At 34.8% G+C, this 15762-nt stretch overlaps 4 non-coding genes across 4 annotated transcripts; all 4 read right to left on the reverse strand.

The window, feature by feature from the left end:
* Window positions 1–1689: 1689 nt before the first annotated feature.
* On the reverse strand, window positions 1690–1763 carry TRNAN-GUU (transfer RNA asparagine (anticodon GUU)). Its single transcript has one exon. It is a non-coding gene; the product is annotated as a tRNA-Asn (tRNA).
* An 863-nt stretch (window positions 1764–2626) lies between these two features.
* TRNAN-GUU (transfer RNA asparagine (anticodon GUU)) lies at window positions 2627–2700 on the reverse strand. Its single transcript has one exon. It is a non-coding gene; the product is annotated as a tRNA-Asn (tRNA).
* A 1795-nt stretch (window positions 2701–4495) lies between these two features.
* Window positions 4496–4569, reverse strand: TRNAN-GUU (transfer RNA asparagine (anticodon GUU)). Its single transcript has one exon. It is a non-coding gene; the product is annotated as a tRNA-Asn (tRNA).
* A 7417-nt stretch (window positions 4570–11986) lies between these two features.
* TRNAN-GUU (transfer RNA asparagine (anticodon GUU)) lies at window positions 11987–12060 on the reverse strand. The gene has a single exon. It is a non-coding gene; the product is annotated as a tRNA-Asn (tRNA).
* Between the last annotated feature and the right edge of the window lie 3702 nt (window positions 12061–15762).

Consider the following 15762-nt stretch of genomic DNA (forward strand, 5'->3'; position numbering starts at 1 on the left):
TTAAAAGGAACACATTGCCATGTTCTTGTGATGAATCAACCCTTCTTCAGTTCTAAGCACTTCCATGAGCAGCAGAGTGGCGCAGCGGAAGCGTGCTGGGCCCATAACCCAGAGGTCGGTGGATCAAAACCATCCTCTGCTATGTGCTATTTTCATTTATCAAATCTAAAATTGGGATTGCTATTTTGACTTTTTTGGTCTTTGCTTATAGTAGAAAATCCATTATCATCTTAACTCATTTTAATCGTATTTTGACAGAAGTGCTGTAGCAAAAAATCCACATAATGTCTTTAATTTACCCTATTACTTCTATGGTTATTGAGAAAAACAAACTACATTGACTCCAGAAGAGCAAATCAGGTGATCTAACAAGTAATTTATCAAAATCATCTTTCCAGTTTACACTTTGGTGATGCAATAAGACAATGATTTTGTAAGAAAAATCTTCACACTTCAAAAAGTTTTTCTTAATTCCTTACCTTTGTACTGATAAGATAACACCTGGTTTTAACATAACACAGGATTCCACTTAAATATGCAGCTAGGTTGCATTCTGCTGATTAGATATCACCAGGAACAACATTAACCTTCAGGTATTTTCTAAATGTTGAATAAATTGGCTTAAATCAAATTAAACTCACTTTAGAGATAATTGTTTCAGAGAAAGTCTTGAACCCTTCCTTAAAATAGGTAGTTTGACATGTTGACTTCTCTACCTAAAAATCCCCAAAACTTGATTAATAGAATATTCTCGTCCCTGGGTGGGATTGAACCACCAACATTCCAGTTAACAGCCGAACGCGCTAACCAATTGCGCCACAGAAACCCTATATGAGACATAAACAAACAACAGCTAAGAAACAATGATCTGGAAAGTTTCCTTGCCAAAGTTTATAAAGTCTCTAATCTGGACAGTTATTTTAGGATTTTTTGTTAATTAAAAGGAACACATTGCCATGTTCTTGTGATGAATCAACCCTTCTTGAGTTCTATGCACTTCCATGAGCAGCAGAGTGGTGCAGCGGAAGCGTGCTGGTCACATAACCCAGAGGTCGATGGATCGAAACCATCCTCTGCTATGTGCTATTTTCATTTATCAAATCTAAAATTGGGATTGCTATTTTGACTTTTTTGGTCTTTGCTTATAGTAGAAAATCCATTATCATCTTAACTCATTTTAATCGTATTTTGACAGAAGTGATGTAGCAAAAAATCCACATAATGTCTTTAATTTACCCTATTACTTCTATGGTTATTGAGAAAAACAAACTACATTGACTCCAGAAGAGCAAATCAGGTGATCTAACAAGTAATTTATCAAAATCATCTTTCCAGCTTACACTTTGGTGATGCAATAAGACAATGATTTTGTAAGAAAAATCTTCACACTTCAAAAAGTTTTTCTTAATTCCTTACCTTTGTACTGATAAGATAACACCTGGTTTTAACATAACACAGGCTTCCATTTAAAAATGCTGCTAGGTTGCATTCTGCTGATTAGATATCACCAGGAACAACATTAACCTTCAGGTATTTTCTAAATGTTGAATAAATTGGCTTAAATCAAATTAAACTCACTTTAGAGATAATTGTTTCAGAGAAAGTCTTGAACCCTTCCTTAAAATAGGTAGTTTGACATGTTGACTTCTCTACCGAAAAATCCCCAAAACTTGATTAATAGAATATTCTCGTCCCTGGGTGGGATTGAACCACCAACCTTCCGGTTAACAGCCGAACACGCTAACCAATTGCGCCACAGAGACCCAATATGAGACATAATCAAACAACAGCTAAAAAAAATTGATCTGGAAAGTTTCCTTGCCAAAGTTTATAAAGTCTCTAATCTGGACAGTTATTTTAGGATTTTTCGTTAATTAAAAGGAACACATTGCCATGTTCTTGTGATGAATCAACCCTTTTTGAGTTATAAGCACTTCTATGAGCAGCAGAGTGGCGCAGCAGAAGCTTGCTGGGCCCATAACCCAGAGGTCGATGGATCGAAACCATCCTCTGCTATGTGCTATTTTGATTTATCAAATCTAAAATTGGAATTGCTATTTTGACTTTTTTTGTCTTTGCTTATAGTACAAAATCCATTATCATCTTAACTCATTTTAATCATATTTTGACAGAAGTGCTGTAGCAAAAAATCCACTTAATGTCTTTACTTTACCCTATTACTTCTATGGTTATTGAGAAAAACAAACTACATTGACTCCAGAAGAGCAAATCAGGTGTTCTAACAAGTAATTTATCAAAATCATCTTTCCAGCTTACACTTTGGTGATGCAATAAGACAATGATTTTGTAAGAAAAATCTTCAAACTTCAAAAAGTTTTTCTTAATTCCTTACCTTTGTACTGATAAGATAAGACCTGGTTTAAACATAACACAGGCTTTCACTTAAAAATGCTGCTAGGTTGCATTCTGCTGATTAGATATCACCAGGAACAACATTAACCTTCAGGTATTTTCTAAATGTTGAATAAATTGGCTTAAATCAAATTAAACTCACTTTAGAGATAATTGTTTCAGAGAAAGTCTTGAACCCTTCCTTAAAATAGGTAGTTTGACATGTTGACTTCTCTACCTAAAATTCCCCAAAATTTGACTAATAGAAGATTCTCGTCCCTGGGTGGGATTGAACCACCAACCTTCCGGTTAACAGCCGAACGCGCTAACCAATTGCACCACAGAGACCCTATGTGTTACATAAACAAACAACACCTAAGAAAGATTGATCTGGAAAGTTTCCTTGCCAAAGTTTATAAAGTCTCTAATCTGGACAGTTATTTTAGGATTTTTCGTTAATTAAAAGGAACACATTGCCATGTTCTTGAGATGAATCAACCCTTCTTGAGTTCTAAGCACTTCCATGAGCAGCAGAGTGGTGCAGCGGAAGCGTGCTGGGCCCATAACCCAGAGGTCGATGGATCGAAACTCTGCTATGTGCTGTTTTCATTTATCAAATCTAAAATTGGGATTGCTATTTTGACTTTTTTGGTCTTTGCTTATAGTAGAAAATCCATTATCATCTTAACTCATTTAAATCGTATTTTGACAGAAGTGCTGTAGCAAAAAACCCACATAATGTCTTTAATTTACCCTATTACTTCTATGGTTATTGAGAAAAACAAACTACATTGACTCCAGAAGAGCAAATCAGGTGATCTAACATGTAATTTATCAAAATCATCTTTCCAGCTTACACTTTGGAGATGCAATAAGACAATGATTTTGTAAGAAAAATCTTCACACTTCAAAAAGTTTTTCTTAATTCCTTACCTTTGTACTGATAAGATAACACCTGGTTATAACATAACAAAGGCTTTCACTTAAAAATGCTGCTAGGTTGCATTCTGCTGATTAGATATCACCAGGAACAACATTAACCTTCAGGTATTTTCTAAATGTTGAATAAATTGGCTTAAATCAAATTAAACTCACTTTAGAGATAATTGTTTCAGAGAAAGTCTTGAACCCTTCCTTAAAATAGGTAGTTTGACATGTTGACTTCTCTACCTAAAAATCCCCAAAACTTGATTATTAGAATATTCTCGTCCCTGGGTGGGATTGAACCACCAACATTCCAGTTAACAGCCGAACGCGCTAACCAATTGCGCCACAGAAACCCTATATGAGACATAAACAAACAACAGCTAAGAAACATTGATCTGGAAAGTTTCATTGCCAAAGTTTATAAAGTCTCTAATCTGGACAGTTATTTTAGGATTTTTCGTTAATTAAAAGGAACACATTGCCATGTTCTTGTGATGAATCAACCCTTCTTGAGTTCTAAGCACTTCCATGAGCAGCAGAGTGGCGCAGCGGAAGTGTGCTGGGCCCATAATCCACAGGTCGATGGATCGAAACCATCCTCTGCTATGTGCTATTTTCATTTATCAAATCTAAAATTGGGATTGCTATTTTGACTTTTTTGGTCTTTGCTTATAGTAGAAAATCCATTATCATCTTAACTCATTTTAATCGTATTTTGAAAGAAGTGCTGTAGCAAAAAATCCACATAATGTCTTTAATTTACCCTATTACTTCTATGGTTATTGAGAAAAACAAACTACATTGACTCCAGGAGAGCAAATCAGGTGATCTAACAAGTAATTTATCAAAATCATCTTTCCAGCTTACACTTTGGTGATGCAATAAGACAATGATTTTGTAAGAAAAATCTTCACACTTCAAAAAGTTTTTCTTAATTCCTTACCTTTGTACTGATAAGATAACACCTGGTTTTAACATAACACAGGCTTCCACTTAAAAATGCTGATAGGTTGCATTCTGCTGATTAGATATCACCAGGAACAACATTAACCTTCAGGTATTTTCTAAATGTTGAATAAATTGGCTTAAATCAAATTAAACTCACTTTAGAGATAATTGTTTCAGAGAAAGTCTTGAACCCTAACATAAAATAGGTAGTTTGACATGTTGACTTCTCTATCTAAAATTCCCCAAAATTTGACTAATAGAAGATTCTCGTCCCTGGGTGGGATTGAACCACCAACCTTCCGGTTAACAGCCGAACACGCTAACCAATTGCGCCACAGAGACCCTATGTGATACATAAACAAACAACACCTAAGAAAGATTGATCTGGAAAGTTTCCTTGCCAAAGTTTATAAAGTCTCTAATCTGGACAGTTATTTTAGGATTTTTCGTTAATTAAAAGGAACACATTGCCATGTTCTTGAGATGAATCAACCCTTCTTGAGTTCTAAGCACTTCCATGAGCAGCAGAGTGGCGCAGCGGAAGCGTGCTGGGCTCAAAACCCAGAGGTCGATGGATTGAAACTGTGCTATGTGCTGTTTTCATTTATCAAATCTAAAATTGGGATTGCTATTTTGACTTTTTTGGTCTTTGCTTATAGTAGAAAATCCATTATCATCTTAACTCATTTAAATTGTATTTTGACAGAAGTGCTGTAGCAAAAAACCCACATAATGTCTTTACTTTACCCTATTACTTCTATGGTTATTGAGAAAAACAAACTACATTAACTCCAGAAGAGCAAATCAGGTGTTCTAACAAGTAATTTATCAAAATCATCTTTCCAGCTTACACTTTGGTGATGCAATAAGACAATGATTTTGTAAGAAAAATCTTCAAACTTCAAAAAGTTTTTCTTAATTCATTACCTTTGTACTGATAAGATAACAGCTGGTTATAACATAACACAGGCTTTCACTTAAAAATGCTGCTAGGTTGCATTCTGCTGATTAGATATCACCAGGAACAACATTAACCTTCAGGTATTTTCTAAATGTTGAATAAATTGGCTTAAATCAAATTAAACTCACTTTAGAGATAATTGTTTCAGAGAGAGTCTTGAACCCTTCCTTAAAATAGGTAGTTTGACATGTTGACTTCTCTACCGAAAAATCCCCAAAACTTGATTAATAGAATATTCTTGTCCCTGGGTGGGATTGAACCACCAACATTCCAGTTAACAGTCGAAAGCGCTAACCAATTGTGCCACAGAAACCCTATATGAGACATAAACAAACAACAGCTAAGAAACATTGATCTGGAAAGTTTCCTTGCCAAAGTTTATAAAGTCTCTAATCTGGACAGTTATTTTAGGATTTTTCGTTAATTAAAAGGAACACATTGCCATGTTCTTGTGATGAATCAACCCTTCTTGAGTTCTAAGCACTTCCATGAGCAGCAGAGTGGCGCAGCGGAAGCGTGCTGGGCCCATAACCCAGAGGTCGATGGATCGAAACCATCCTCTGCTATGTGCTATTTTCATTTATCAAATCTAAAATTGGGATTGCTATTTTGACTTTTTTGGTCTTTGCTTATAGTAGAAAATCCATTATCATCTTAACTCATTTTAATCGTATTTTGACAGAAGTGCTGTAGCAAAAAATCCACATAATGTCTTTAATTTACCCTATTACTTCTATGGTTATTGAGAAAAACAAACTACATTGACTCCAGAAGAGCAAATCAGGTGATCTAACAAGTAATTTATCAAAATCATCTTTCCAGCTTACACTTTGGTGATGCAATAAGACAATGATTTTGTAAGAAAAATCTTCACACTTCAAAAAGTTTTTCTTAATTCCTTACCTTTGTACTGATAAGATAACACCTGGTTTTAACATAACAAAGGCTTTCACTTAAAAATGCTGCTAGGTTGCATTCTTCTGATTAGATATCACCAGGAACAACATTAACCTTCAGGTATTTTCTAAATGTTGAATAAATTGGCTTAAATCAAATTAAACTCACTTTAGAGATAATTGTTTCAGAGAAAGTCTTGAACCCTTCCTTAAAATAGGTAGTTTGACATGTTGACTTCTCTACCTAAAAATCCCCAAAACTTGATTAATAGAATATTCTCGTCCCTGGGTGGGATTGAACCACCAACATTCCAATTAACAACCGAACGCGCTCACCAGTTGCGCCACAGAAACCCTATATGAGACATAAACAAACAAGAGCTAAGAAACATTGATCTGGAAAGTTTCCTTGCCAAAGTTTATAAAGTCTCTAATCTGGACAGTTATTTTAGGATTTTTCGTTAATTAAAAGGAACACATTGCCAAGTTCTTGTGATGAATCAACCCTTCTTGAGTTCTATGCACTTCCATGAGCAGCAGAGTGGTGCAGCAGAAGCGTGCTGGTCCCATAACCCAGAGGTCGATGGATCGAAACCATCCTCTGCTATGTGCTATTTTCATTTATCAAATCTAAAATTGGGATTGCTATTTTGACTTTTTTGGTCTTTGCTTATAGTACAAAATTCATTATCATCTTAACTCATTTTAATCGTATTTTGACAGAAGTGCTGTAGCAAAAAATCCACATAATGTCTTTAATTTACCCTATTACTTCTATGGTTATTGAGAAAAACAAACTACATTGACTCCAGAAGAGCAAATCAGGTGATCTAACAAGTAATTTATCAAAATCATCTTTCCAGCTTACACTTTGGTGATGCAATAAGACAATGATTTTGTAAGAAAAATCTTCACACTTCAAAAAGTTTTTCTTAATTCCTTACCTTTGTACTGATAAGATAACACCTGGTTTTAACATAACACAGGCTTCCACTTAAAAATGCTGCTAGGATGCATTCTACTGATTAGATATCACCAGGAACAACAATAACCTTCAGGTATTTTCTAAATGTTGAATAAATTGGCTTAGATCAAATTAAACTCACTTTAGAGATAATTGTTTCAGAGAAAGTCTTGAACCCTACCATAAAATAGGTAGTTTGACATGTTGACTTCTCTACCTAAAAATCCCCAAAATTTGACTAATAGAAGATTTTCGTCCCTGGGTGGGATTGAACCACCAATATTCCAATTAACAGCCGAACGTGCTAACCAATTGTGTCACAGAGACCCTATATGAGACATAAACATACAACAGCTTTGAAACATTGATCTGGAAAGTTTCCTTACCAAAGTTTATAAAGTCTCTAATCTGGACAGTTATTTTAGGATTTTTCATTAATTAAAAGGAACACATTGCCATGTTCTTGTGATGAATCAACCCTTCTTGAGTTCTAAGCACTTCCATGAGCAGCAGAGTGGCGCAGCGGAAGCGTGCTGGGCCCATAACCCAGAGGTCGTTGGATCGATATCATCCTCTGCTATGTGCTATTTTGATTTATCAAATCTAAAATTGGGATTGCTATTTTGACTTTTTTGGTCTTTGCTTATAGTAGAAAATCCATTATCATCTTAACTCATTTAAATCGTATTTTGACAGAAGTGCTGTAGCAAAAAATCCACATAATGTCTTTACTTTACCCTATTACTTCTATGGTTATTGAGAAAAACAAACTACATTGACTAGAGAAGAGCAAATCAGGTGTTCAAACAAGTAATTTATTAAAATCATCTTTCCAGCTTACACTTTGGTGATGCAATAAGACAATGATTTTGTAAGAAAAATCTTCAAACTTCAAAAAGTTTTTCTTAATTCCTTACCTTTGTACTGATAAGATAACACCTGGTTATAACATAACACAGGCTTTCACTTAAAAATGCTGCTAGGTTGCATTCTGCTGATTAGATATCACCAGGAACAACATTAACCTTCAGGTATTTTCTAATTGTTGAATAAATTGGCTTAAATCAAATTAAACTCACTTTAGAGATAATTGTTTCAGAGAAAGTCTTGAACCCTACCATAAAATAGGTAGTTAGACATGTTGACTTCTCTACCTAAAATTCCCCAAAAGTTGACAAATAGAAGATTCTCGTCCCTGGGTGGGATTGAACCACCAACCTTCCGGTTAACAGCCTAACGCGCTAACCAATTGCGCCACAGAGACCCTATATGAGACATAAACTAACAACAGCTAAGAAACATTGATCTGGAAAGTTTCCTTGCCAAAGTTTATAAAGTCTCTAATCTGGACAGTTATTTTAGGATTTTTCGTTAATTAAAAGGAACACATTGCCATGTTCTTGTCATGAATCAACCCTTCTTGAGTTCTAAGCACTTCCATGAGCAGCAGAGTGGCGCAGCGGAAACGTGCTGGGCCCATAACACAGAGGTCGATGGATTGAAACCATCCTCTGTTATGTGCTATTTTCATTTATCAAATCTAAAATTGGGATTGCTATTTTGACTTTTTTGGTCTTTGCTTATAGTAGAAAATCCATTATCATCTTAACTCATTTAATTCGTATTTTGACAGAAGTGCTGTAGCAAAAAATCCACATAATGTCTTTACTTTACCCTATTACTTCTATGGTTATTGAGAAAAACAAACTACATTGACTCCAGAAGAGCAAATCAGGTGTTCTAACAAGTAATTTATCAAAATCATCTTTCCAGCTTACACTTTGGTTATTCAATAAGACAATGATTTTGTAAGAAAAATCTTCACACTTCAACAAGTTTTTCGTAATTCCTTAACTTTGTACTGATAAGATAACACCTGGTTTTAACATAACACAGGCTTCCACTTAAAAATGCTGCTAGGTTGCATTCTGCTGATTAGATATCACCAGGAACAACATTAACCTTCAGGTATTTTCTAAATGTTGAATAAATTGGCTTAAATCAAATTAAACTCACTTTAGAGATAATTGTTTCAGAGAAAGTCTTGAACCCTACCATAAAATAGGTAGTTTGACATGTTGACTTTTCTACCTAAAAATCCCCAAAATTTGACTAATAGAAGATTTTCGTCCCTGGGTGGGATTGAACCACCAATATTCCAATTAACAGCCGAACGTGCTAACCAATTGAGTCATAGAGACCCTATATGAGACATAAACAAACAACAGCTTTGAAACATTGATCTGGAAAGTTTCCTTACCAAAGTTTATAAAGTCTCTAATCTGGACAGTTATTTTAGGATTTTTCATTAATTAAAAGGAACACATTGCCATGTTCTTGTGATGAATCAACCCTTCTTGAGTTCTAAGCACTTCCATGAGCAGCAGAGTGGCGCAGCGGAAGCATGCTGGGCCCATAACCCAGAGGTCCATGGATCGAAACCATCCTCTGCTATGTGCTATTTTCATTTATCAAATCTAAAATTGGGATTGCTATTTTGACTTTTTTGGTCTTTGCTTATAGTAGAAAATCCATTATCATCTTAACTCATTTTAATCGTATTTTGACAGAAGTGCTGTAGCAAAAAATCCACATAATGTCTTTAATTTACCCTATTACTTCTATGGTTATTGAGAAAAACAAACTACATTGACTCCAGAAGAGCAAATCAGGTGATCTAACAAGTAATTTATCAAAATGATCTTTCCAGCTTACACTTTGGTGATGCAATAAGACAATGATTTTGTAAGAAAAATCTTCACACTTCAAAAAGTTTTTCTTAATTCCTTACCTTTTTACTGATAAGATAACACCTGGTTTTAACATAACACAGGCTTCCACTTAAAAATGCTGCTAGGATGCATTCTACTGATTAGATATCACCAGGAACAACATTAACCTTCAGGTATTTTCTAAATGTTGAATAAATTGGCTTAAATCAAATTAAACTCACTTTAGAGATAATTGTTTCAGAGAAAGTCTTGAACCCTACCATAAAATAGGTAGTTTGACATGTTGACTTCTCTACCTAAAAATCCCCAAAATTTGACTAATAGAAGATTTTCGTCCCTGGGTGGGATTGAACCACCAATATTCCAATTAACAGCCGAACGTGCTAACCAATTGAGTCATAGAGACCCTATATGAGACATAAACAAACAACAGCTTTGAAACATTGATCTGGAAAGTTTCCTTACCAAAGTTTATAAAGTCTCTAATCTGGACAGTTATTTTAGGATTTTTCATTAATTAAAAGGAACACATTGCCATGTTCTTGTGATGAATCAACCCTTCTTGAGTTCTAAGCACTTCCATGAGCAGCAGAGTGGCGCAGCGGAAGCGTGCTGGGCCCATAACCCAGAGGTCGTTGGATCGAAATCATCCTCTGCTATGTGCTATTTTGATTTATCAAATCTAAAATTGGGATTGCTATTTTGACTTTTTTGGTCTTTGCTTATAGTAGAAAATCCATTATCATCTTAACTCATTTAAATCGTATTTTGACAGAAGTGCTGTAGCAAAAAATCCACATAATGTCTTTACTTTACCCTATTACTTCTATGGTTATTGAGAAAAACAAACTACATTGACTAGAGAAGAGCAAATCAGGTGTTCAAACAAGTAATTTATCAAAATCATCTTTCCAGCTTACACTTTGGTGATGCAATAAGACAATGATTTTGTAAGAAAAATCTTCAAACTTCAAAAAGTTTTTCTTAATTCCTTACCTTTGTACTGATAAGATAACACCTGGTTATAACATAACACAGGCTTTCACTTAAAAATGCTGCTAGGTTGCATTCTGCTGATTAGATATCACCAGGAACAACATTAACCTTCAGGTATTTTCTAATTGTTGAATAAATTGGCTTAAATCAAATTAAACTCACTTTAGAGATAATTGTTTCAGAGAAAGTCTTGAACCCTACCATAAAATAGGTAGTTAGACATGTTGACTTCTCTACCTAAAATTCCCCAAAAGTTGACAAATAGAAGATTCTCGTCCCTGGGTGGGATTGAACCACCAACCTTCCGGTTAACAGCCTAACGCGCTAACCAATTGCGCCACAGAGACCCTATATGAGACATAAACTAACAACAGCTAAGAAACATTGATCTGGAAAGTTTCCTTGCCAAAGTTTATAAAGTCTCTAATCTGGACAGTTATTTTAGGATTTTTCGTTAATTAAAAGGAACACATTGCCATGTTCTTGTCATGAATCAACCCTTCTTGAGTTCTAAGCACTTCCATGAGCAGCAGAGTGGCGCAGCGGAAACGTGCTGGGCCCATAACACAGAGGTCGATGGATTGAAACCATCCTCTGTTATGTGCTATTTTCATTTATCAAATCTAAAATTGGGATTGCTATTTTGACTTTTTTGGTCTTTGCTTATAGTAGAAAATCCATTATCATCTTAACTCATTTATTTCGTATTTTGACAGAAGTGCTGTAGCAAAAAATCCACATAATGTCTTTACTTTACCCTATTACTTCTATGGTTATTGAGAAAAACAAACTACATTGACTCCAGAAGAGCAAATCAGGTGTTCTAACAAGTAATTTATCAAAATCATCTTTCCAGCTTACACTTTGGTTATTCAATAAGACAATGATTTTGTAAGAAAAATCTTCACACTTCAACAAGTTTTTCGTAATTCCTTAACTTTGTACTGATAAGATAACACCTGGTTTTAACATAACACAGGCTTCCACTTAAAAATGCTGCTAGGTTGCATTCTGCTGATTAGATATCACCAGGAACAACATTAACCTTCAGGTATTTTCTAAATGTTGAATAAATTGGCTTAAATCAAATTAAACTCACTTTAGAGATAATTGTTTCAGAGAAAGTCTTGAACCCTACCATAAAATAGGTAGTTTGACATGTTGACTTTTCTACCTAAAAATCCCCAAAATTTGACTAATAGAAGATTCTCGTCCCTGGGTGGGATTGAACCACCAACCTTCCGGTTAACAGCCGAACGCGCTAACCAATTGCACCACAGAGACCCTATATGAGACATAAACAAACAACAGCTAAGAAACATTGATCTGGAAAGTTTCCTTGCCAAAGTTTATAAAGTCTCTAATCTGGACAGTAATTTTAGGATTTTTCGCTAATTAAAAGGAACACATTGCCATGTTCTTGTCATGAATCAACCCTTCTTGAGTTCTAAGAATTTCCATGAGCAGCAGAGTGGCGCAGCGGAAGCATGCTGGGCCCATAACCCAGAGGTCCATGGATCGAAACCATCCTCTGCTATGTGCTATTTTCATTTATCAAATCTAAAATTGGGATTGCTATTTTGACTTTTTTGGTCTTTGCTTATAGTAGAAAATCCATTATCATCTTAACTCATTTTAATCGTATTTTGACAGAAGTGCTGTAGCAAAAAATCCACATAATGTCTTTAATTTACCCTATTACTTCTATGGTTATTGAGAAAAACAAACTACATTGACTCCAGAAGAGCAAATCAGGTGATCTAACAAGTAATTTATCAAAATGATCTTTCCAGCTTACACTTTGGTGATGCAATAAGACAATGATTTTGTAAGAAAAATCTTCACACTTCAAAAAGTTTTTCTTAATTCCTTACCTTTTTACTGATAAGATAACACCTGGTTTTAACATAACACAGGCTTCCACTTAAAAATGCTGCTAGGATGCATTCTACTGATTAGATATCACCAGGAACAACATTAACCTTCAGGTATTTTCTAAATGTTGAATAAATTGGCTTAAATCAAATTAAACTCACTTTAGAGATAATTGTTTCAGAGAAAGTCTTGAACCCTACCATAAAATAGGTAGTTTGACATGTTGACTTCTCTACCTAAAAATCCCCAAAATTTGACTAATAGAAGATTTTCGTCCCTGGGTGGGATTGAACCACCAATATTCCAATTAACAGCCGAACGTGCTAACCAATTGAGTCATAGAGACCCTATATGAGAATTAAACAAACAACAGCTTTGAAACATTGATCTGGAAAGTTTCCTTACCAAAGTTTATAAAGTCTCTAATCTGGACAGTTATTTTAGGATTTTTCATTAATTAAAAGGAACACATTGCCATGTTCTTGTGATGAATCAACCCTTCTTGAGTTCTAAGCACTTCCATGAGCAGCAGAGTGGCGCAGCGGAAGCGTGCTGGGCCCATAACCCAGAGGTCGTTGGATCGAAATCATCCTCTGCTATGTGCTATTTTGATTTATCAAATCTAAAATTGGGATTGCTATTTTGACTTTTTTGGTCTTTGCTTATAGTAGAAAATCCATTATCATCTTAACTCATTTAAATCGTATTTTGACAGAAGTGCTGTAGCAAAAAATCCACATAATGTCTTTACTTTACCCTATTACTTCTATGGTTATTGAGAAAAACAAACTACATTGACTAGAGAAGAGCAAATCAGGTGTTCAAACAAGTAATTTATCAAAATCATCTTTCCAGCTTACACTTTGGTGATGCAATAAGACAATGATTTTGTAAGAAAAATCTTCAAACTTCAAAAAGTTTTTCTTAATTCCTTACCTTTGTACTGATAAGATAACACCTGGTTATAACATAACACAGGCTTTCACTTAAAAATGCTGCTAGGTTGCATTCTGCTGATTAGATATCACCAGGAACAACATTAACCTTCAGGTATTTTCTAATTGTTGAATAAATTGGCTTAAATCAAATTAAACTCACTTTAGAGATAATTGTTTCAGAGAAAGTCTTGAACCCTACCATAAAATAGGTAGTTAGACATGTTGACTTCTCTACCTAAAATTCCCCAAAATTTGACAAATAGAAGATTCTCATCCCTGGATGGGATTGAACCACCAACCTTCCAGTTAACAGCCTAACGCGCTAACCAATTGCACCACAGAGACCCTATGTGAGACGTAAACTAACAACAGCTAAGAAACATTGATCTGGAAAGTTTCCTTGCCAAAGTTTATAAAGTCTCTAATCTGGACAGTTATTTTAGGATTTTTCGCTAATTAAAAGGAACACATTGCCATGTTCTTGTGATGAATCAACCCTTCTTGAGTTCTAAGCATTTCCATGAGCAGCAGAGTGGCGCAGCGGAAGCGTGCTGGGCCCATAACCCAGAGGTCGATGGATCGAAACCATCCTCTGCTATGTGCTATTTTCATTTATCAAATCTAAAATTGGGATTGCTATTTTGACTTTTTTGGTCTTTGCTTATAGTAGAAAATCCATTATCATCTTAACTCATTTAATTTGTATTTTGACAGAAGTGCTGTAGCAAAAAATCCACATAATGTCTTTACTTTACCCTATTACTTCTATGGTTATTGAGAAAAACAAACTACATTGACTCCAGAAGAGCAAATCAGGTGTTCAAACAAGTAATTTATCAAAATCATCTTTCCAGCTTACACTTTGGTGATGCAATAAGACAATGATTTTGTAAGAAAAATCTTCAAACTTCAACAAGTTTTTCTTAATTCCTTACCTTTGTACTGATAAGATAACACCTGGTTATAACATAACACAGGCTTTCACTTAAAAATGCTGCTAGGTTGCATTCTGCTGATTAGATATCACCAGGAACAACATTAACCTTCAGGTATTTTCTAAATGTTGAATAAATTGGCTTAAATCAAATTAAACTCACTTTAGAGATAATTGTTTCAGAGAAAGACTTGAACCCTACCATAAAATAGGTAGTTTGACATGTTGACTTCTCTATCTAAAAATCCCCAAAATTTGACTAATAGAAGGTTCTCGTCCCAGGGAGGGATTGAACAACCAACTTTCCAGTTAACATCTGAATGCGCTAACCAATTGCACCACAGAGACCCTATATGAGACATAAACAAATAACAGCTAAGAAACATTGATCTGGAAAGTTTCCTTGCCAAAGTTTATAAAGTCTCTAATCTGGACAGTTATTTTAGGATTTTTCATTAATTAAAAGGAACACATTGCCATGTTCTTGTGATGAATCAACCCTTCTGGAGTTCTAAGCACTTCCATGAGCAGCAGAGTGGCGCAGAGGAAGCGTGCTGGGCCCATAACTCAGAGGTCGATGGATCAAAACCATCCTCAGCTATGTGCTATTTTCATTTATCAAATCTAAAATTGGGATTGTTATTTTGACTTTTTTGGTCTTTGCTTATAGTAGAAAATCCATTATCATCTTAACTCATTTTAATCGTATTTTGACAGAAGTGCTGTAGCAATAAATCCACATAATGTCTTTACTTTACCCTATTACTTCTATGGTTATTGAGAAAAACAAACTACATTGACTCCAGAAGAGCAAATCAGGTGTTCTAACAAGTAATTTATCAAAATCATCTTTCCAGCTTACACTTTGGTGATGCAATAAGACAATGATTTTGTAAGAAAAATCTTCACACTTCAAAAAGTTTTTCTTAATTCCTTACCTTTGTACTGATAAGATAACACCTGGTTTTAACATAACACATGCTTCCACTTAAAAATGCTGCTAGTTTGCATTGTGCTGATTAGATATCACTTGGAACAACATTAACCTTCAGGTATTTTCTAAATGTTGAATAAATTGTCTTAAATCAATTTAAACGCACTTTAGAGATAATTGTTTCAGAGAAAGTCTTGAACCCTACCATAAAATAGGTAATTTAACATGTTGACTTCTCTACATAAAAATCCCCAAAATTTGACTAATAGAAGATTCTCATCCCTCGGTGGAATTGAACCACCAAC

The sequence above is a fragment of the Taudactylus pleione genome, unplaced genomic scaffold (assembly GCF_031769625.1).
Source record: "Taudactylus pleione unplaced genomic scaffold, aTauple2 ptg000134l, whole genome shotgun sequence".
NCBI lineage: Eukaryota > Metazoa > Chordata > Amphibia > Anura > Myobatrachidae > Taudactylus > Taudactylus pleione.